We start from the raw sequence: 22,002 nt of genomic DNA on the forward strand, positions 1-22,002 counted from the left end.
AGTAATAATCCTATACCTTTCTTTATCGGATTTTGGGTATTAACGGATTTTCATTGTATTAACAATAAATTTTTTTTCCTTAAATTTACCGTTCCAAAATTAGGGCGCGTCTTCCACGCCGCAGCATCTTATAAGCCGACAAATACGGTAGCTATTAACTACATCACTATACATTAAGGTAAAGTTCCGGGAGCTTTGGGCTCTAGGAACCCATCCTAGAGACCATACAAAAGCTGTTTCCAGCCTCCAATTATATTAGAACTTCTTTTGTTTGTTTCTTGCAGAAAATAATTGTATACTATGCACCCAGCAGTGGTTCCCAAACTACTGAGATCTACGGATCCTTTTCAAAAATAAAAAAAAGTGTGCGAATCCCTATACAGTATATTACATATATGGTCTACCACCGTTTCGCGAACACATGGAACTGGTCTACGGACCCCCAGGGGGTCCGCGGACCCCACTTTGGGAAACTCGGATCTACAGAGTGCATTACGCCATAAATTAACACTATCGTCCAACATGCACCGAGATCAATACCGGATTTTGGTAATCCGGGTTCCTGGTACACTTATTTTTAGATAAACTATAATAAGGCAGTCGGGAAGCGTGCGCTAAGAGTAATTGCGTCGCTTGGGACACCGCAATCTCGGAGTAATGCGCCTCATGGGTTGGGGAAAAGTAAAATTTTAATATTTGTTGAGGCCAAACGTTTGCTGCCCACAGTCGTGGGTAAAAGCTGACAAATCAATAAATTAATGTACAAATCAATAAATTAAGTACATTACAACATTTCAGGCGCGTTAGCAAATAGTAATTTCGTGATTATGACAAAAAAAAAAAAAAAAGCAACGGCGTATGCTTGAACAAAGAACATTTCGTTTGTGCGCATTCGCCATTTTGCCAATTTATTCCTCAAATCAGCGCAAGGCAACAAACAATATGAAGTGCTTTGCTACATTATACGGTATATGGATAGCCTATTAGATACGAAAAGAGAGAGAGCGAAATAATAAATGCTGGATTTCTACTGGTTAAACACGGAACAGATCCACAAATTTTTCTAAAAGAGACAAATGTAAAATTTTGTGGAAACCCATTCACTGGAAATCCAGTTATTACATACAGGACAGATGAAGAAATAATAATTGCCAGATTCCTAATGGTAAGATTTTAATGAAATTTGGGATGACCCGAAAAATCTCTCTAAAAGAGCCAAATATAAAATTTTATAAAACTCATTAGTGGAGTAGAGTTAAAAGAAGAACTCTTTATTATATACAGAAGGCACAGTGCTGTATACAACTCCCTTCACAGCTACAAGCCAGGGGTTTACTTAAAAGAAATTACACAACATAATAAAGACGAAAAAAAATAAATAAATAAACAAACAGCATTATGACTCCAGAAAAGTTTGAACACTGGAGTGATGGATAGGTCCTCGGGAGCAGGTTCTAGTGTCTTCTGACGTGGTTCTGGGAAGGAAGTCGACCGTGTACTTTTTCCCTTAATTTCTTATCGACTGCGAATTTGTAGAGATCGCTGTCCAAGGAGTGTATGTCATGCAGCATTTGCAGTAGGAACCGATCAGATAACTTTAACCGGTTTGGAATGGCATGAAGGATTGGTTTAGCACTAAGGCTTGGGACCGGGATCCACCAACCGCAGTTAGCCCAGAAATCTGGTACTGAAATAATGCCAACCATCATTTTGATTGCAAAGACAAGTCTTCTCTCATGAATGATGGCAGGAAGACGTCTGATGTTGAGAGCTGCCGCCATCTGGGTGGTCCTTGGTGCAGGGGAAAGCCGAAATTTCCATATGGCCCACTTCAGTAGACAGAATTCCACCGCGAAAATCCGTCTGAGATGGGTCGTAGCAGTTGAAGTCTTCGGCGCCATAGAGTATGACCTGATAAACACGTTTTAATATATATCTGCGCCCAACCGCCTGGTCATGGACGTGCATAAATTGTTGTTTAATCATCCACCTCCTCCAAGAGTCGACAGAACTTTATTTGCAAGTGGTCGTTGTTGTTATTTGGTTTTTAGAAGCATTAGCAACTAAGGCCATATTGCTCCGGGGATATGCGGTGGTCATTCCCTGACCTTTCCGCATCCTCCGTATTTGGTGATCACGGGCTCGAACCCCGGTCTAATCAAGAAGCGTGTGCTACGCACTGCTTCTCCTGGCTACGGAGAAACCTTACAAGTGGTCTATGTGCGGTACAAAGGAGAGCTTTTGATCCAAAATAACGCCCAGATCCGTATGTTGTTGGATGGCAGAAATCGCAGATCCTCTTAAAATGGGCTGCACTATTGTTGGGGTCCGTTTGAGATAGAAAGTAAACTGTTTTGACTTCTCAGGATTGATGTGAAGTCCAAAACCGAAGAGGAAGGCCTCAAGGTTCCGAATTTTCTAAAGGATTAAGGCATTGATGTATTCAGCAGTGTCTCCAGGGCTGATGGGAGTAAACTGTTTTATGTCATCGGCAAAGGTGATGATATCAGTTCGGCCCGTCACGAACGGCACGAGAACAGCTGAGAACAAGATTCCGGACAGGACCCCGCCTTGTGGGACTCCAGCTGTAATAGTCATGATGTAGCGCAGATTGCCATCGCGAACAATAATGGTCCTGTTCTCAAGCATTGTCTGAATAAACCAGAGCAAGTCTCCATCAATGAGGTAATACTCACGTAGTAGCCTTGCCAACGCGTAAACGGATATGGAATCAAATGCTACCTGGACGTCGATATACGTAACGGTGATTTCCGAACGGTGCTCAAATGCCTCGAGGATCTTGGTAGTGGTGGTGACTAGATTTGTAGCAGTGGATCTTGACCGGGTAGCATAGTGGATCTGTGGTAGCTGTTGTGGCATAATTTGGATGGTTAATGTTCTCAGAAGAGTTTTCTCAAAGAGCTTTAATGGGCTTGATGCAGAGGAAATTTGACGGAAGTGACTGGGCTGAGAAGCAGAGCGTATTTTCGGCAGCGGTCTTACTAGGTAGACATGTCATATAGGAGGGAAAAATTTTTGATTAAAGATCTTGTTAAATACCTACAGGATAGTATCAACAATAAATGTACTGAGGCATTCGTAGCCGAGTGGTCAGGCGGGAGGATGCATAAGTACACGTGCCTTAAGTGACCCGGGTTCAAGCCCGTGACTGCTGGATATGGTGCTGTTTCTTGTATTATCTCTACCTTGTGAACTCCTCTGACCGTGTGGTCATCCCGGAGTATAAACAGAAAATTTATTTTTATTTTATTTCAGCATAAACTAAGGAATTTCGTCGGCATCGGATGCAGCTGTAGGTGCTAAGCTATTAATTGCGTCGATCAGCCGATATTTGGTGAATTGAACTGAATTTAAGGGGTCTCTCGAAATCGGAATGATTGGGAATTCCGTTGGTGTGGTGGATTCTGGCTGAAAAGCGAACCTAGTTATATGGTCGAGCCAACTGCCCATATTGAGTGAGTCAATGGCGTCCTCTGATTGGATTCTATGGAAGGGCTTCCCCTTATTTAGGGTAGCCTCTAGGTGAATTTTTATCGCCTCCCTCTTGTACCGAATAAAAAGCGCCCTAGCTCGAGAGAAGGCAGTTCTGTCCGAGGGTGAGCCGGAGTTTTTCCACTTTTTGTGCATGTTCTGTTTAACGTGGAAGCTTTCAGAGACTTTTGGATTCCACCAGGCCTTTGAATGCTCTGTGATGGTTAGTTTATTTGTTGCAGCACAGAGAGAAACAGTGGCTATCCATCTTGTCATCAGGTCAATCCCGAGTTCGGGGTCGCATTCCTCAAGGACATCCAATGGGATTGCTTGAGCCACATATTTGGGCGCTGTAATTGTTTTAGGTGTGACTTTCCTGAGCATGCGGACGGACATGGAGAAGAAAATGGGCACTTTAAGTAATCGGCCTAACACTAACAAGCATTGAACAAAAGGACTGGAGAAACATGATTTTATATCTTTTTTTTTTATTTTATTTTCCGTAAAACTTCGTAAATCCGGCGTCCTTGGCGAAGTAACGCATTCAGGATTTTTGAAAATTCAGGGTTTTTTTTTTATTATTATTAGATTATGTTCCCAAGCGAGTTTCGGATAATTCAAAAAATAAAACAATAATAATAAATCCAGCATCCACTGGTGGGGTGCAAGATTAGTGGATACCAGCAATCCCGTAACCAGGAAGTCCAAACCCGAGCACCATCAAAATTCCACTTTTAGCCTTAGGTAGAGGCCAACTAAAACAAAAAAAGCCAAAAATGTTAACCCTTACTGCCCAGATTGGTCCTGTGGGTAACGTATTTGCATGAGACAGAGGTGGGCACGTTTGAATGCTGCCTCCAGTATGCATGTTACGATTATCCAATGTTTGTTAATATGAGGTGTAAACAGTGCAATATTTGATGTGTAATTCTCTATATTCTATGATTATAGTAAATTCCACATACGAAGTTGTGATCAAGGCGAATCCAGACTATTCCGTTGGCCAAAGGGGGGAAGATGCTCTATTTGCTATTAGGTAAGATAAGCAGCAGCCATTATTAATCCACTGCAGGATGGAAGCCTCGTCAACAATTAATTTTGAAGGAAATGGACCATAATCTGCCAAGCTGGACTAGTGCTGGTTAGCAGATCGACCCTATTTAGCAGTCAAAGAGCGTGTCTACTGCACTCCCGCTCCTGACCACTCGGCTGCGGAAGTCTTGGCTCTGCTATTGGGTACATGTACCTAATAAAATGTCCATTCAGCGTATGCGATGTGGTGTTTTTACACTACATATAATATTATTCAAACAGTATCAATTCTTATTGATAAATTGGAATAATTAAATAGATAGAAAAAAAAAATCTTTTGATAACTGACGTTCATGAAAAACAGAACCGAGAAAGTGTTTGTAAATAGGTCACCGAAACTTGGAAAATATCCAAGTTTTTAACTGCGCGAAGGTCGCATGGCGATAATTTTTTATATCCATAAAGTCAGGTGACAATTGTCTAAGGTACAAATATTATTAGCAGAATATAATTCCTTGAGGCGATTATTTCCTTACCTTAAGTGAGGTTAAATATCTCAGAATTCTATATGTAACCTCTACACGTGGCTTCAAGGTATAGTTGTAAGGTCATTCTAGATATGTCCTCCGTAACTGTACAGTGGGTTCGTCACTTGTCACTCGTTTGAGAGTCTAGATTCGTATCCCGTTTCAAAAGGGAATTCTAAAACATCTCTTCAGCGGAGGTTGTAATTAGCCGATCAGAAACGGAGGAAACAGTTTGTAGGATACACATTAATTACAGGCACACTGACGCCCTACAGTCTTAACTTCTTTGGTGCCGATTCTAAAATATCACCTGCCCACCGCCTCTCACAAAGAAAAACCTAGTGAAAACCCTGTGCACCATGTAAACCATCCTTCTACAAATCTAAAAGGCATTTCTTGGCTAAATTAGCTTTTAGATTACTCAGCAGAATACACGATCTTTCCCTGACTACAAAATTTCGAGATTCGTACAATTTTTGAACTTTATTCTAATTCTATACAGTTTAGTGAATCTGGTTAAAGTCTTAACCGGATGCAACAGAACACCCGGTTCTGTTGTTTTCAATTCTTAAGACACACACAATTTGTATAAAAATATTTACTCAAAAACAGAAGCCAACCATTTCAGCTGGACAAGTATTTCGAACGAACGGAGGGGTGAAATGGGAGTGTTTTTTTTTTTTTTTTTTTTTTGCTGATGATGCAAGAAAGCTTGCTTTCTTGCATCATATGCCTCTACTAATGCTAATGCTTTTGCGATTATCAGCATCGATTGTATACAAGTCAAGCCCATCCCCAATTAAGAGACAAAAGATGCCCTTAGCAGATTATTCAAGGAGAATTATTTCAGTATAAGCTCCACTAGTGGCAGAACTGACAATGATGAAACAGAAATTTTCCTGTAAGAGACCTACTTAGCACATCACGAAAAAGAAACTTCATTTATTACATCACATGACTTGTCTTCTCGGTTATCCTCTAGAGTGGCCCAAATAAAGGTCAATCACTTATACTCATTTAACAGGTGATGACATAGCAGCAATTGTCTTTGCTTATTCTACATTTCATAAAGTACAAAAGTTAGTTAATGTACAGTACGTTACATTTCAGGCTCGTTCGATTTTTTTCTTAACTTTTTTTTTTTCTTTATCTGTATTTAATAGAAGTGAAGTGTAAATATAGTTATCTCCTATCAATTAATTACCAAGATTATTACTCAATAAAACTATAGTTTTACGTTCTCTAAACTTAGCCGTTCACTGTAATCAACTATATAATATTTATTACTCTTCTCCCATATACTTTTAAGTCTTTTCTCTCCATGTATATATGGCACGCGAGCGCGCACACACAAGTATATATGCAAACGCGCCTAATGTATATAGACATAGAACAAGCTTGTCAAACCTCCAAGATGATTCATACAGGAGGAACTGGTGTCGTACATTGCGTCTTCTCCTACTTACAATAATCAGACTATGCATAATTTATACAAAATGCAATAAAGCTGAATGAAAAAAAAAATCTTGCATTCAGTATTGAGGTACGTTAGTGGGGAAGAAAAAGAAAAAAGTAAAATAATAAAATAAATTTCCTGGATATTGAGACTTCTTTTACATCATTCAGGTTCATAACGACGGTACTACCTCCTGAAGGGCGAATATGCACGTACTAGTAATCCGAAGTTTGCTTTTTGAAATTTCTTCCAGACTCTCCTTTCACTTATGAAGAAAGTTCTGTTTTCTTATCAGACTTCCGTTATTGCTCACAAAACAACACAATAGAAATATCCCAAACCATACATCCTTTATCTCAGGTGCCACATACAAACGCACTTGACGGCCATCTGTTTCCGTAGTCCTCAATGTCTATATCTACACCTGCTTTCCCACCGAAACTCCACGTGGGAAAACTCCAGTAGCAAAAATAACAAAAGAAATCCGGATGGGATAAACAGAGCGTTCCCTCCCTCCGCAAACCCTGATGAAGGATTTTATAACGTTTAGAGAATTTCTGAATGCAAAATTTGCATTTTTCGAAAGTTAATTTCGGAATCCTCCTCCGAATGCAAATTTCAGGTTCATAGTGGTCAATTTGCGGGATGATGATCGTGACGAAATTGTATGATAAATTCCATCACAAATGGCATGGAACACTGGACAGCTGTTTCGTCACACAAGAGAAGTACCATGGAACGCAGTCAAGGTTAGATTGTGATAAATATTTCCTCCCCGTAAAAACCTTTTATCGGCATTACGGACCGTGTAAGGGCAGAGCTTTGCCGTAACAATACTGATATGTATTCTCCCCCCTCCACCCCCTATTCTTAGTTTCTTTGCTTTCGAGACTGTCGCGTGCAAGATAGAGTTAGCGTTCGTGAGTCGTCTGCGTCTATGCGCAGTCATGCATTTTTCCGTTTTCTGGATGTTGCTCAAACGTTGCTGGAAACGGAACTGGAATCTATCTACAATTACGCCACTGTCACGTGACACGCTCGCACAAATAAATGTCAATTATTTTAGTTGGTAACAACAAAACGCATACATCGCCAGAAGTCGCTCTAATCCAGGGTGACCAAAAGTCCCGGTTTACCCTGTTTCGCCCCTCTGTCCTGAAATTTTCTTCCTTTTTTTTTTTTCCTTTTCGGGATACATAAAATGTTCCCGAAACAACAAGATGTTAACATATCCAAAAAAATCACTGGTTAAAGCAGAAGTTAAAAAGCATCAAACTACCAAATACTTCTGTATTTTTAATTTTATTTATTAAATCGTTGTTTGATTTTTAGGCCATTAGCATATACGCATAATAAACCTATTGTTTTCACCGTGTCCATCAGCCTGTCCGTCCACGTGTAATGTTGTTGTTGTGGTTATTTGGTTTTTAGAAGCATTAGCAACTAAGGCCATATTGCTCCGGGGATATGCGGTGGTCATTCCCCGACCTTTCCGCATCCTCCGTATTTGGTGGTCACGGGCTCGAACCCAGGTCAAATCAAGAAGCGTGTGCCACGCACGGCCGCTCCTGCCCACGTGTAACAACCCGACTTCCAGTAGACTGATTTTCATGAAATTTTATATTTACGCTATTTCGAAAGATTTGCGAAGCCATCTTAAATTCCATTAACAACGGACTAACAGAAATCTGCCAATTGTTATATCTTTGTCTGTCCATACGTAATAATAACTCGACTCCCAGTCGATGGATTTTCACGAAGTTTTAAATAGTAAAACCATTTGTCGACTTACACTGAATTTCATTGAAATGGGACCAATACAAATCTGCCAATTATTTTTCATACATATCACATAAGCTATACATTGTAGCTGAAACATTGGATATTGTTCGTTGTCATGCACTGGAGGAATGGATGGGCAATATGGCGGATGCGCAGAAAAGAAATTTTCTCAGTTCGAGCAAAAGTCGTACCGTTTTGCTCATTTTATTATTGTTATAAATTTTGAATTATTATTAGCAAATAATAATAATAATAATAATAAATAATAATTATCTCTAACTTGCTAATCTTTGCTTGAATGAAAGTTGGTGCCAGTTTTGTTCCACTTCAGTATAAGTTTCTCTTTTAACGAATTAGTGCAAATTGTACAATAAATGCATAAGTAATGCTCACGTGACTTGTATAATAGGCCTAACGATTTGTACATAAAACATATATAACTATTCACGATATATACAAGATATATAACTTATTCACGGAACATTAAACAACTTTTAGATTGTCGTGTTTGTAAATAACACCAACACGGCAACTTTCATCATCTGCATTCCAGAAAGCAATTGGCTTGGAGAATTGTGGAAGATCTATAATATTTTATTTCAAATATTCAAAGTGGCCACTTCCTACATTGATACAGAGTTGTAACCTGCCCCGGATACTTGAAATTACCTTACCACGAAGATCGTGATCATTGTCAATTTGAAATTTCTAGAAAGGACATTCCAGTAACAATGGCCTCCAAGATATGGACCAACTACACCGAAAAAGAAAAAATTAAAAAAAAAAAAAAAAAAAAATACTACCAAGCTCACCAACAGAACACTCCAAGTTGATTCAACTGTTCTTCAATTGTGAGGTGGCGATTTTCTGTATCCGATATTTTGAATGTTGCTTCATCACTCCATACAATTTTATGGACTATTTGGGATTCATCTTTCAATTAATTCAAACTAACTCGCAAAACTGTAATTATCGGTCATAATCGTATTCGAGCAAGCAGTGAATTAAACGTGAGATGTAATATTTAAATTTGCATCCCTTCAAAATGCGAATCAAGGAAAGGCGTTCGATGCCCAATTTAAGAGACGTTCTCCGTGTTGATTTTCCAGGACATTGCTTGCACCACAGAGTTCATGTGTTCTCCTGTTCTTACCGATCGTGGTCTGTCACTTATTGGAGCGTCTAACAGTGTCGTGTTCTTCAAATTTGTCTCGCAGACGGTGTTTTCGAGTAGGTGGATTAGTTGCGAACTTCTCCTGCCACTGTCTCAAAACCAGCAGTGGCACCTTCTTTGTAGAAAGTTTTTAATGCGAAAACCTTTCTTCTTTTGACAACAACAAAAGAAAGTTTTGAACATTCTTCTTTGGCAGCCTACAGCTTTTAGCTAATGACTTTAGTGTCCCACAACATGCTCCATACTTCCCACAAGCACTTGCGCAGTGTCCTGCCTTTTGCCCACCCTGTATCGTGTCGTATTATGTCTGCAGAAGTTAATCAAGGGCCGATGTTAGTGCTGTATGGGATGAAAACCCAAAATAATTCATGGGGAATCCCTGCTTCATTCCCAACCGAAAAGGCCTTTAAGAATTTTTTCAGTCTTCGACGGGATTCGAACCCAGAAATCTCGAACTGGAGAAAATATGGAGAAGCGGCCCGTAGGTTCGTTAACCTGTGGATGGTATATTTTGAAATGGGAAATTGATTTTATTTTTATTGTACAAAAAAATACTTTACCATGCATTCTTGTGTACCATGTTGTGTTCACCTTTCTCTCGATTAAGGAATTTATTGGACAGTACTGTGTACAACAAACTGTTATTGTTATTATTTTTATGACTAATATGTCCAACCGGCAAGGATCGGATACTGGAGTTGCTGAATTTGGGAGGTTCGATTGTGCTTCACTTTCTAAAGTTGATCCAGTGATGAATTAGAACGTAGGTTTTCAAACAAGGTTCCACATAACTCTAGGGTTCCCTATAAGCTTGTTGGGGTTCCAAAAGATTTTTAACGAGAGAGATGATTTTACCATCTCTTCTATGTTTGTTTTTTTAAGAAAGAAGGACAAAAAATGTAGAAAGACACTTAAGATAATTGTTTCCGAAGTATATCAATGTTTTAATACCTATGCAGTGACATTTCAAAATGTGTTCCGCGGGACCATGGGGTTGCATAAATGTTTGGTTAATTTTTTTATAGTGTTTTTTTTATTATTATTATTTAATTTATACACAGTGTACTACTGTTTTCAACTGATTGTAAATGCTAGGATTGTGCAGAAGAGTTGAATTTGTAAACGGGGTCTTCATCAGGTTTTCTGATGAAATTTTTTTTGTTGTTGCTGTATTCAGAGGTATCGAGATGTACGCTCTCGATATCTCTGAACAGAACAACAAAAAAAAAATAATAATAATAAATAAATAAACAAACAAACACTTTCTTATCAATAGAACTAAGGACGTAGCTACCATTGCGCCCAGGCCCCATGCCTCGGATAAGGAAGAGGCTCTTCAAAAATTATATGTAGGTGCACTTACAATGAGTTTTTTTTGCAATGGACGTATTTTATTTTATCTCCTAAAAATTGTACTGTCAGGTATGGCTTAGGTGGAAAAGAATCTGAGAATAGCCGTACAAGTCGGTCCTTTTTTCAACATCTGGCCTGCCGCTTCAGTGGCGAATCATCCTGTGATACAGCTTCACCGTGGTTCTGAGCTCACATAAAGTAACTTTTGGAGAACAATAAAGAAACGTTGAACCAGGGCCCAAACTGACGATGAGCGTATCATCATAAATTTGAAATCTTAATTCTCTTTCACGAAGCTAGTTATCATGGCAGTAACAATTTTAAATAAATATGTAATTTATTTAAAAGTGTCACTGCCATAATAACTATCTCTTTTACAATACTGATCCTCATCAGAATGGTGAACACCAATCAGTTCACGCTTGGCGAAATATTTGAAGAGATTTCATGAAAAATGCCATGCAGTGTCCGAAGTTTTATTCCCTAAAAATTAGATTAACTTAAGTTTCAATAAGTTTCTCAACTCACTGACACATCTGAACCCTGACCTCTTCAAACGAGTGACAATTTGTCCAACCACGGATCCTCCCCATCTCACTGGACACATCCTGACAATTCCAAGCTGTGAAGATAACTGTACAGAGTACATTTAACTGAGTTCTGTGCTTTGCATTAATCTTATCAAAATTCCATACACGAAGATAAGGTCCATAATTCGTTGACCATTATAGGAACAAAACTCAACTAGAGAGGGTTGAGGCCGTTTACCCATAATCCTCGCCTCCTATCAGCAACAGCTCTAGGGACTGAGAGACGAATAGCCTGTTTAAATGGCCGAGAGAGCACTAATGACAGAACATTTTTTCTCTTTCCCTTCCGCTGGTTGTTTCTATGACCTCGCCCGATACCACAGGAGCTCAGCGAACTGTCCGTCACCATGGGAACAAAAGAACTTAGATCACGCACCTCTTGCAACACCAGTGCTGCATCTAGGCACAGGTTCCGGGGTTTTGTTCTAACGGGTGAACATAAGGGATGTACGCTTGCTTATCTGAGAATGGACGCAGTTCGAAAACAATGGCGAACCGCTTAAAGAGGAATACACGGGTTTGGGGAAGGGGGAAAGAGGACTGGGTGCGATTGCATAAGTGATTTTGTCTTGTCATTCATAAAAGGCCAGACATACTGGCAGATCAGATATCTAGAACGCTGGTGAGAGCGTCCCGCGATTTTCCAAGAACTTCCCTCTCCTTTTATAAATGAGATAGCACTGATATTAAAAGGCATATTCCGCGAATGCTCTGTATCTTCCATAATGTGGGCGTTATTTAATTAGGTTTATCAATCCGTGTACTATATTACCTTCTATAATGTTTCTGCAATCAGTTTGAAGAAACGGAGATAAATTTTTGCAAGGTCAGATTATAATTAAATAGCCGCTATTACAGAGGCCATTTTCGCTAACTTGGTAGATGGCCATCCGTAACAGTAGGGATGATAGTATTGTCCTCAGTTGTTATTCGCTTGGAGGGGACTCTGCAGGCCCGTGCCATTAAACGGGCCTACAGAGGGCGCCTAGATGCATAGATAGTTTTGACGTCCCCTTTCTTTTGTTATAGTTATGCTCTACCATTTATTCCCCACTTCTTTGTCGTGGAGTGGGTACAACACATCCAATGCACGCTCCTTCCGCACAGCCCTCGGACTCGGTTAGTGTACCACGTTTTCCTCGATACACATTCCACGTATACGCAATATTCGCACTACTTCCTTAGACATTCTGCGAGGTATAGACGTGTTCGACATGTTTAGACACGTCGAGACCTGCTAGTCAAGTAGCTTCAGAATTCAGCATTCAGTTGTTTTCTCTGTAGTCACGCTAAGTAGTATCTGCTTCTAACGTGATTTTCATATTCTGCGTCTTTAATATTGGCAACTCTTGGGTGTGGAATATAATGATTAAAGGAGAAGTAATTGAAAAGGTGGAGTCATATACTTATCTGGGACAAGTTATTAGCTGTAATAATGATAAAAATGGCTGGAATGCAAGAGAAGAATAAATTTTGGATGGATAGCATTCAGGAAATATAGTCACATACTGAGGTGCAATATCCCAGTTTGCCTGAAACGTAAAATAATGAACCAATGTATACTCCCACCATGACTTATGGAAGTGAAACTTGGGCACTCACCAAAAGAATGGAAGAGAAGCTGAGAACTACACAACGAAGAATGGAACGAATTATATTGGGAATCAGACTGTTAGATAAGAAGGGAAACATGGATTAGACAGCAAACTCAAGTAAAGGACATTGTTATCAAAACTAAAGAACTAAAATGGTCTTGGGCAGGACACATAGCTCGAAGACATGATGACAGATGGAGTACGAAAATAACAGAATGGTACCCAAGAAAACCTGGAAGACAACAACGGAGATGGACAGATGAAATTCATGAGTGTGTAGGTAGTAAATGGATGGCCATTACACAAAACAGAAGGAATTGGAAAGTTGCTGGGGAGACCTTCATTCTGCAGTGGATTGAAAATGGCTGATGGGTGTGGGGAAAACAATCCAAATATATTTTGATTCCTTTGCAGTAACTATGTTGTGGAAAAACAGAGGCAGGATATAACGTCATTTGTGGAAAACGTGTATGCCACATATTTTGTAATTTAAATTAGATGATCAAGATAAAAGTTGGGTCCCCTACTCCCCCATAAAGTGTGCCGTACACGATGGATGGCTTGCAATCGTGGAAATGTAAAAAGAAAGCAATGAGATTTGCCACTCTCATGGTGTAGAGGGAACCTTGGGATCATAGTGATGACGGCTGCTTTTGTACCGTAAATATAGCAGGTTATCACGCAAAGAACAAGCGAAGCATGGTGTATCGCAAAAACTTTTAACTATGAGGCCAGTAACACCGTAGATCTGAACTACTAGCATGACCTCTACCAGTTGCTTTTGAATATATGCTATTAGATCCCAAATCTGAATAATCTAGAGGATAATATAAACTATTCAGACGGAAAAATTCACAATTTTGGACCACAGCTGTTTACACAAAGCGAATTTGATTTTGTGAGACATTTAAATCTACCTAAAGGGTCTGCAGAACTTTTAGGACTAAGACTGAAATCCCAGATTTTGTTGGTTCCAGGAGCAGTCACTTCATGGTATAGACATTGTGAAAAAAAGAACTGGTTCCCCCATTCTCCAAACAAGGCTCAATGATATTGCAAACACTCCTGCAGTTATGATGGTTTTATTTTTTTTTAACCTTTCATCAACCAACAGAGTGGAGGCTATTTACTGAGTCATCGAAGTGTAGCGTCAAAATTCTCTTTCATAATGCAAACAAGTATGCATCCATTCCTGTAACCGATTAAATACACAAAACTGTTACGAAAATATTAAACTTCTTTTGGAAAAAATTCAGTACAAGGATCAATGGTTGGCTAGCGTGTGGAGATTTTAAAGTTATTTGTTACAGAAACATGCCTTGTTTTCCATGCGAGTGGGACAGTCGAGTGAACACTGGGAAAGGGAAGTTTAGACATCAAGACAGTATCTGGCACCAGGTTCAAAGAATATTAAAGACGATCCACTAGTAGATCGAAACACGCACTGTTACCTCCTGTGCACACACACACAAAGATAGACTTAATGAAACATTTCATCCGAACTCTGAATAAAGAAGGAAATTGTTTCAGGTATGTTTGCTCTAAATTTCCACCGCTTGCATACGAAAAAAAAAAATCACAGCAGGAATTTTTGTTGAACCTCAAATCCTCAAGCTGCTGCTAGACTCTGAATTTGAAGAATCCGTGAACCGAACTGAAAGACATCATGATCAATGATTCACATCATGATTTACATGCTGGAAAAGTTCTGAAAACCAGACTGCACCATGAGTATTAAAGTACACTTCCTGCACTCTCATCTGAACTATTTCTTCGAAAATTTTGGTAACTTAAGTGAAGAGCAGAGGAAAGAAGTTCCATCACAATATATAGAAGAAATGGTAAAATGATACCAAGGGGATGGAATATCAATATGATTGCTTACTCTTGCTACTGGATACTAAAAAGAGGAAGACTAACCAATCTGCCTGAGGAAGTTAAAAAAAAATTATACAAGTTTAACCAGTCTAGTGTATAAGAAATCCTGTTTGCAGCTATCTATGCTTGACAGGAGGACATAACCTTTGATATTTACGGATTTTTTTTTCAGTGTTTTTACATAAAAATAACCTGTTTATAAAATCTGCAAAATTACAAAATAAGCTAGAAGCCCCGCTACCAATTTTTTTTTTTTTTTTATTTGTAAAAAATTTTTACATACACAGCAAATTTCAAGTAACTTGGGAAATTTCCATTAAAAATGTAGCTGAGATTACGCAACAGCAGAAAAACAGAGTTTTTCTCAAAATGCGGACCGGTGTAATACGACTCTTTTTAAATTAACCTCGCACTACCGCATGCTTGAAATTTGAGCACCCCTAATTTCTAACATTTCCGACGTCTCTGAATATACTTAACACAATATACGGATGGACATGTAATTATGGCTTTAATCTTTTTTGTAATGTGGCACCGCTGTAACAATTCTTTTTTTTTTTTTTTTTAACTGGTCTTATTTTTAAACAAGTTAGGTGATGGTGCACATCTCGCTACACCTCAGACGCATTCGGTTATGAAATCACTTTTAAAGTGATGTTCACGACTGGGGGAAGACGGCCAGGATACGGAATAGTAACTGAATTTAAAACATCTCCAACGAAACAAGTACTAAAATTTTAACGACCTGACTTTTTCTTCTTGGGTAATGCTTAAAACATATTTCGATACTTGTTTATTATCCGCGAGGATAATAGACAAGTATACACTGAGTGGACAGAAATCATGGGATACCTATTAGTAACGGGTAGGCCCACCTTCCGCCCGGATAAGAGTAGTCACACGGAGAGGCATTGAGTCCACTAGTTCACGAAAGCGTTCCAGAATATTTCCATCCATGCTTGCTGCACCGCTGTCCATAATTTGGTCGCATTCCTGGGTGGAGGATCCAAAGCTCGAACGACCTTTCCACAGCATCCCATAGATGCTCTACAGGGTTCATGTCCGTGAACGGGGAGGTCATTCCATAGTGGTAAAATCTGCGGAATGCTCTTCGAACCATGTTCTAGTTACCACGGCTCTGTGGGGAGGCGCAATGTCCTGCTGGAAGAATCCATTACCCTGCGGATGCACAATGACTCTGAAGGGATGCAGATGGTCTGCAAGGATGGACACGTAACCTGGACCGTTCAGAGATGTGTCTAGACGTACCAGACGTCCCAACGTGTGCCAGTTGAACACGCCTTAGACCATTACCGACCGTCCACCTGCCTGGTTCACATGACGGGTGCATAGTTTCGTAGGGTTTGCGGGACTCATCGGACCAGGATACCGTCTCCAATCATCCAAGGTCCAGTGCCGATGTTCTTTAGCTCAGTTTAGGTGTAGAGTCCTGTGTAGTGGTGTTAGCAATGGGACTCTGGTGGGTCGGCGGCTCCCATAACCTATTGCAGCTAATGATTGCCTGATGGTCTTGGTGGAGACGTTTCTGGCACCTCCCTCGTTGGAGTTGGCGGTGATTTGTGCCACTGTCGCTCTCCGGTTGGCTGAAACAATGCGAGACAGACGTTTTTAATGCGAAAATCCTTTCTTCTTTTGACAACAACAAAAGAAAGTTTTGAACATTCTTCTTTTGCAGCCTACAGCTTTTAGCTAACGACTTTAAGTGTCCCACAACATGCTCCATGCCTCCCACAATCGTGGACAGCGTCGCGTTGCCCACAGCGCTGTCCACGATGAGATGTTATTCCAGAAATGGCGTATTCCCGATACACTCTTGATACTGTCCAACAGTGATGGTGCAATTTCTGTACCACCTCCGCGATAGTGACTCACGCGTCAGGTACCCACTATCATCCCTCTTTCAATGTCGGTTAACTCACGACGTTTATCCATACTGACATCGAATTACCGTCTACATTAATGCAGTGATGGTACCTATATACCTGCCAAGCGTTGGGTTCGTCCACTAGCTAGAGGGGTGACAGCGTCGCGTTGCCCAGGAACCCCATGAATTCTGTCCTTTCAGTGTACACGCCACTTGTCACTATAACTGGAAGAATTTCTAAAATCCTCTTCAATGGAGCTTAGTTAGCCAATCTCAAGTGGAGGGAGTAGCGAATTCTGCCGTGAGTTATTCCAGGCTTTTTAACCCTACAGCAAAAACGTAACAAGGAAAAAAAAAAAAAAAATAATGAAACTAACTCCTCATATATCTCACCTAAAGAACGTCCATATATTGTCATAGCAAAATCCTGATGAATCCTTGAGTGCTGTTTTTTTTTTTTTTTTTTTCAGATGGAATTATTTCTTTCATAATATCACCCCCCCCCCCACCACCATTTTTAATTATTTCATATTAGGTTTTAAAACAGAAGACCGAAAGTGCAACGTGCTCTCAGCCATATTTATCAACGAAACCCGTCAAGAGTAAATAATCAATAATGCAGGTCTCATCGGGTAACTTATTCAAAGGAAGCCCTGCTCACACTTGTATGGGCTTCCCACCAATGCCTCTTTAGAATAGGTAACTCTCTTGGCATACCACTCAGAGATTTTATGTTCACATTTCTGCTGTTTTATAGCGTTTTCCCTTTAAGAATTTAGTAAATAAATGAAGATCTTCACTCAAATTATTCAGAAAACCTGAAATATCCTACTTCGCTCCTTGTGCCAGGCTTAAATTCATATAGATGTATTTCCCATATGCCCTTGTTTAAAAATCAGTAAAGTGAATCAATCCTTAATGCGAAACATTTTTAAAGCTTCGAGTTGTTTTAGGCGCTTTGGCACATATGCATAATGCGCCTATTGTCTTCACCATGTCCGTACGTCTGTCCGCATGAAAGAACTCGATTCCCAGTGGACGCATTTTCGTGAAATTTTGTATTTGGGCTTGCTAAAAATATTTACCAAGCCAAACTAAATTTCACTGAATTTGGACAAATACGAACCGGCAATCATTATTATTTTTTTCTATACAAATTATATGAAAGAAAAGAAAATTCATGCATTAAATGTAGCTACAGTATTGTCAGCTTTAGACTGTCCGTGCACGCTTAGCGCGCACTGTTATACAACCCTCGTGAATGGTGATGTGAAGAGAGAGACATATATACAGATAGAAAGGAGACTTAAAAAGGGAGGAAAGTAATAAATATTGTACAGTTGTAATTAAACTAAATGGCTAAGTTTGGGACATAAACCTATTATTTTAAACTTTAATTTCGGATTTTTACGGTGTTAGTGATTTAAAAAAAACATGACACACTTATCGTAATAAGGCGCAAATCTTCGAAGAAAGGACCCGCAAAATATTTTTGTCCAGGATCCGCAGAACTTTCAGGGGGAATCCCAACTACGTAGCTGTCCTCTGATGCGACACCGATAAGCGAAACCGTAGGTACTGCTCGACTGGTGTCCTGTCGTTCTAAATATAATCGCATCACATTCTGTGAGTCGAAATCTGTCACGGACGAAGGTGCACAAGCAGCAGTTCTCAACATCCTATTGCGGAAGTGTTTTTTTTTTTTCACTAACAGTAAACCATCCATGACGTCATTTTTCGAATTGTTCGGAGAAAAGCAATCCTTACAAAGAGAGGCGGGAGTACACGTTAAATCTATTACTCACGCTAGTCATATTTTTCATCCAGGAAACACCCTTTGACAAATAAACAACGTTAAATTGCGTTCGCAGAGTAGTTAACGACATCTGTAGGCAATTTCAAAAATTTTCGATTTCTTGCCAATTTTATTTAAATTTACTGCGTACTACACAGTGTAACCTTCGGAACAGAAATATATTTTCAATCATTTGACATTAATACAAGGTCAGTGTCTATCGTTTTCCTGACCGAAAAACATCTGAAGGACCGGTTTACAAAGTACTTATTCTATACAGAAAGTGAGAAGCACAAGGTGAGCACAAAGACAGCTCACGTGATTAATGTTTCATTTTTATCAACCAAAACAGATTTTAGCAATACTCCCATTGGTTTGCTTTCCTCGTACACACAGTCGTGCTTGTAATTAAAGTTCGTTTTTTAATAAGAGGTATCGCTGTCGCTTTTGTTTTGTCGAGATTTTTATTTAAAAAAAAAGAAGTTTGAAAATAAATCTAAATTTTCATCATAAAGAATACAAAATCAAGATGTCGCTTATAACGTATCTGAAAATAATGCTTGTAGTTTTTTTTTTAATATTAAACGTAATAAACTTTTTTCTTTTTTTTTTTTGGGCGAGCTGGACAGTGTTATTTACATATTTTTATGTCTACACACGTGGGGATATACGAGGGGAGGTTGAAAAGTTTCTAGCTTCTCATAGCAGGAATGCTGTGAAAACCCATTTATTTTTGAACGAGCCCCTCCCCTTACACTTTCTGGCACGATCGACTAGCTCAATTTTTACTCAGAAAAGTTGTTGATTGCATCCATCACAGCACTGTCATGTCGAATTTCTGTCCTTTCAAGTCCTTTTTGAGATTTGGAAATAAATAAAAAAAATAGTCCGATGGAGCCAAACCCGGTGAGTAGAGCGGATGCTGTAGCTTTAATTACCTGCCGAAAAGTCTCAGTAGGTAGAAAACTCGGCATTGATAGTGGCACCTTGTTCCAGGAAATCAACCATGATCACTCCTTTTGCATCCTAGAAGATGGATATCATGACTTTCCCAGCCGACTTCTACACTTGAAATGTTTTAAGCGGTGTGGGGGGGGGGGGGGAGGTGAAGGATGCTTCTACTGTTTCGATTGTTTTTTTTTTTTTTTTTTTTTTTGTTTCAGGGCCAAAGTGGTGAATCCATGTTTCACCAAAACTGAGCTTCATTAGCTTTAAAAATGCTGCACAATCTCATGACAACACCTCACTCTTTCCTGCTTCTGATCTGCATTCAGTACTTTATGCGATCCACCTCGAAGAAATTCTCCATTCCTAAAAAAATTCACCACAATATCGTGAGCTCGCGCATGGGAGATGTTGAATGTTGTCGTAATGTGCTTCACTCTTATTCTGTAGTCTTGCATGATCAGGTCATGAATGGCATCCACATTTGCAGGTGTCGACATGGTAACAGGCTCCCCACTGCGGGGTGTATCCTCAGCACTGTCTCGTCCACTCTGAAATTCTACAACCCAATTTTTGACCACGGAGTATAAAACAAACATTCATGACGACCTGCAGCAAACAAGATAATCCCTGTTTGCAGCATGTCTTCATCATGAATTTCTTTCGACTATATTCTCTTTAAATGAATGTACTCAATGTCTGCACACTGCTTGATTCTCTCGACAGTCGCCATCTTCATTCATCTTCAACGCTCTCTGTAAAGGAGAAGAATATACTGTAGTTACAACCTCAAATTTTTCTGTGAACGCACAAGGAGAGTCACAGATTGCCAACACTGCCTTTCACAAAAACCTTTGCGATCTATATTTGGCTAAAAACTTTAACTCCCCTAGTATATGGATATGTATACAATCAATGATTTGTATATATCCATCATCCACAGAAATGGAGAAGGACCCTTCTTATCAAAAAGTTTCCACCACATCTTGTGACATAGTGGGGAGGTCCAGGAGTGGACTGACCCAGTGGGCTAGGCAGCGATCACAGCCGGGGCCAATAACGTTTGTAGCATATTTCCGTTGGTAGGGCGGGAGTTGAGAACAAAACCGTCGGAAGTCGCTGGGACCTACAGCCAGTCCGCCTCTGTGGGGCCCATATCTAGAGGGACCGTCACCAAAAGTTTTATCACAGAGTAAGTTCTGCTTAAAAACAAGAATATCCCCCCAGAAGGAATCTGCGAATTCAATAAACGTTTTAAAATTGAATAATAAAACGTGCAGTCCAAGTGTATAATTTTAAAATATTGAGTACTTATCCTTAATAATCAATATTCCGTTATGAATATTTTCAATATCTTTTTTAATTGTTAATGCTTCACAAGTTGCAAATATTAAAAAAGTAAAATAAAATAAATGACTTAACGTATGTTATTTGTATTTAAATAATAATAATAAAGGCGTTATGTAAGGATTTTGCTTCTTGCAGTACATTGAGATGCCTTTTCAATTGTCGCATCAGTTTATGACAGCAACTGTTAAATTTTTCCAACGTACAACTACAATCGCTGATGATTCATCAAAATTCTACTGCTCAACATCCTTTTACGATTTCCCATACAGATGTATGCATTCATTTAAAATAATTGTTTTCAATACAACTGCATAGGAAATATCTCGTACGTAAAGGATCACCTAGGCTTGTTTCATAACTCAAACGTTGTCAGTTTGACAGTTTATTCGTATTATAATGACTAAATGATGCAAAGGAAGCAGAATCTTCTACATTCACAAAAAAAAATAAAAAAAAAAAAAACTCCTTCGCTAAAAAGTGACTATCCAATTCTACTTCGAACTTAACCGAACTCTCCGCCTAGGCTACCCTGGCAGGTAATTTATTCGAATCAGCTACAACAGTAGATAATTAGAATAGTGCTGAACCTGCATAAATAAGTGGGTTTGCCTCCTTTAAATAATTAGGGTGGCAAACCTGCGTCCCGGGTCTCAAAATGTGGAGGGAAAAAATGTAAAAATTATACAACCGATTTGAAAAAGCAGAAATGAAGCTAAACCTCTTACATTCCACTTTCGATGCCAGAAAATAGGATTCGGGGTACACACGTGAAGGAAACCTAAAGTTCATATATACAGACAGCCCTTAAGCGTTAATTTTGCAAACCAGGCAGGAGCGTTAGTGAGCCTTTCATGATATTAATCCTGCAAGGACGAACATTTGTTCGTTGACCTACATTAAATTTATATGATACATTTATTTACTGTATTAAGCGGTTCCTGCCAAAATTTGGCAACACCGCTGTTCTACAGATAATTAAAATGAACTTCCTCCACTGTTTTTGCCCAACTACATTGTGGAAAGACCGTCTAAACGACACACACACACAAGACAATTCAAAGTCCAGGTTATAAAAGAACCATCAGCCCATTTCAAAGTTCACAGTATCATCAATTAAGATGGCTACATCAAACCATACCAAATCACAA

The 22,002-nt window shown here is 39.3% G+C and overlaps 1 protein-coding gene across 4 annotated transcripts in view; it reads right to left on the bottom strand.

The window, feature by feature from the left end:
- The window catches only part of kermit (PDZ domain-containing protein GIPC-like protein kermit), a 168,550-nt gene that overhangs the window by 35,871 nt on the left and 110,677 nt on the right, over nt 1–22,002 (bottom strand). Inside the window, exon 1 of one of the 4 annotated variants that reach the window (XM_090373763.1) lies at nt 18,208–18,345. The exons of the other annotated variants lie outside the window; for them this stretch is intronic. The gene's annotated coding sequence lies outside the window, so the exon portion shown is untranslated. Of the gene's footprint in view, nt 1–18,207; nt 18,346–22,002 lie in introns of those variants that run through there. 4 annotated transcript variants of the gene reach the window in all.

The sequence above is a fragment of the Mastigoproctus giganteus genome, chromosome 5 (assembly GCF_048544385.1).
Source record: "Mastigoproctus giganteus isolate SK-2022 chromosome 5, ASM4854438v1, whole genome shotgun sequence".
NCBI classification, from domain to species: domain Eukaryota; kingdom Metazoa; phylum Arthropoda; class Arachnida; order Uropygi; family Thelyphonidae; genus Mastigoproctus; species Mastigoproctus giganteus.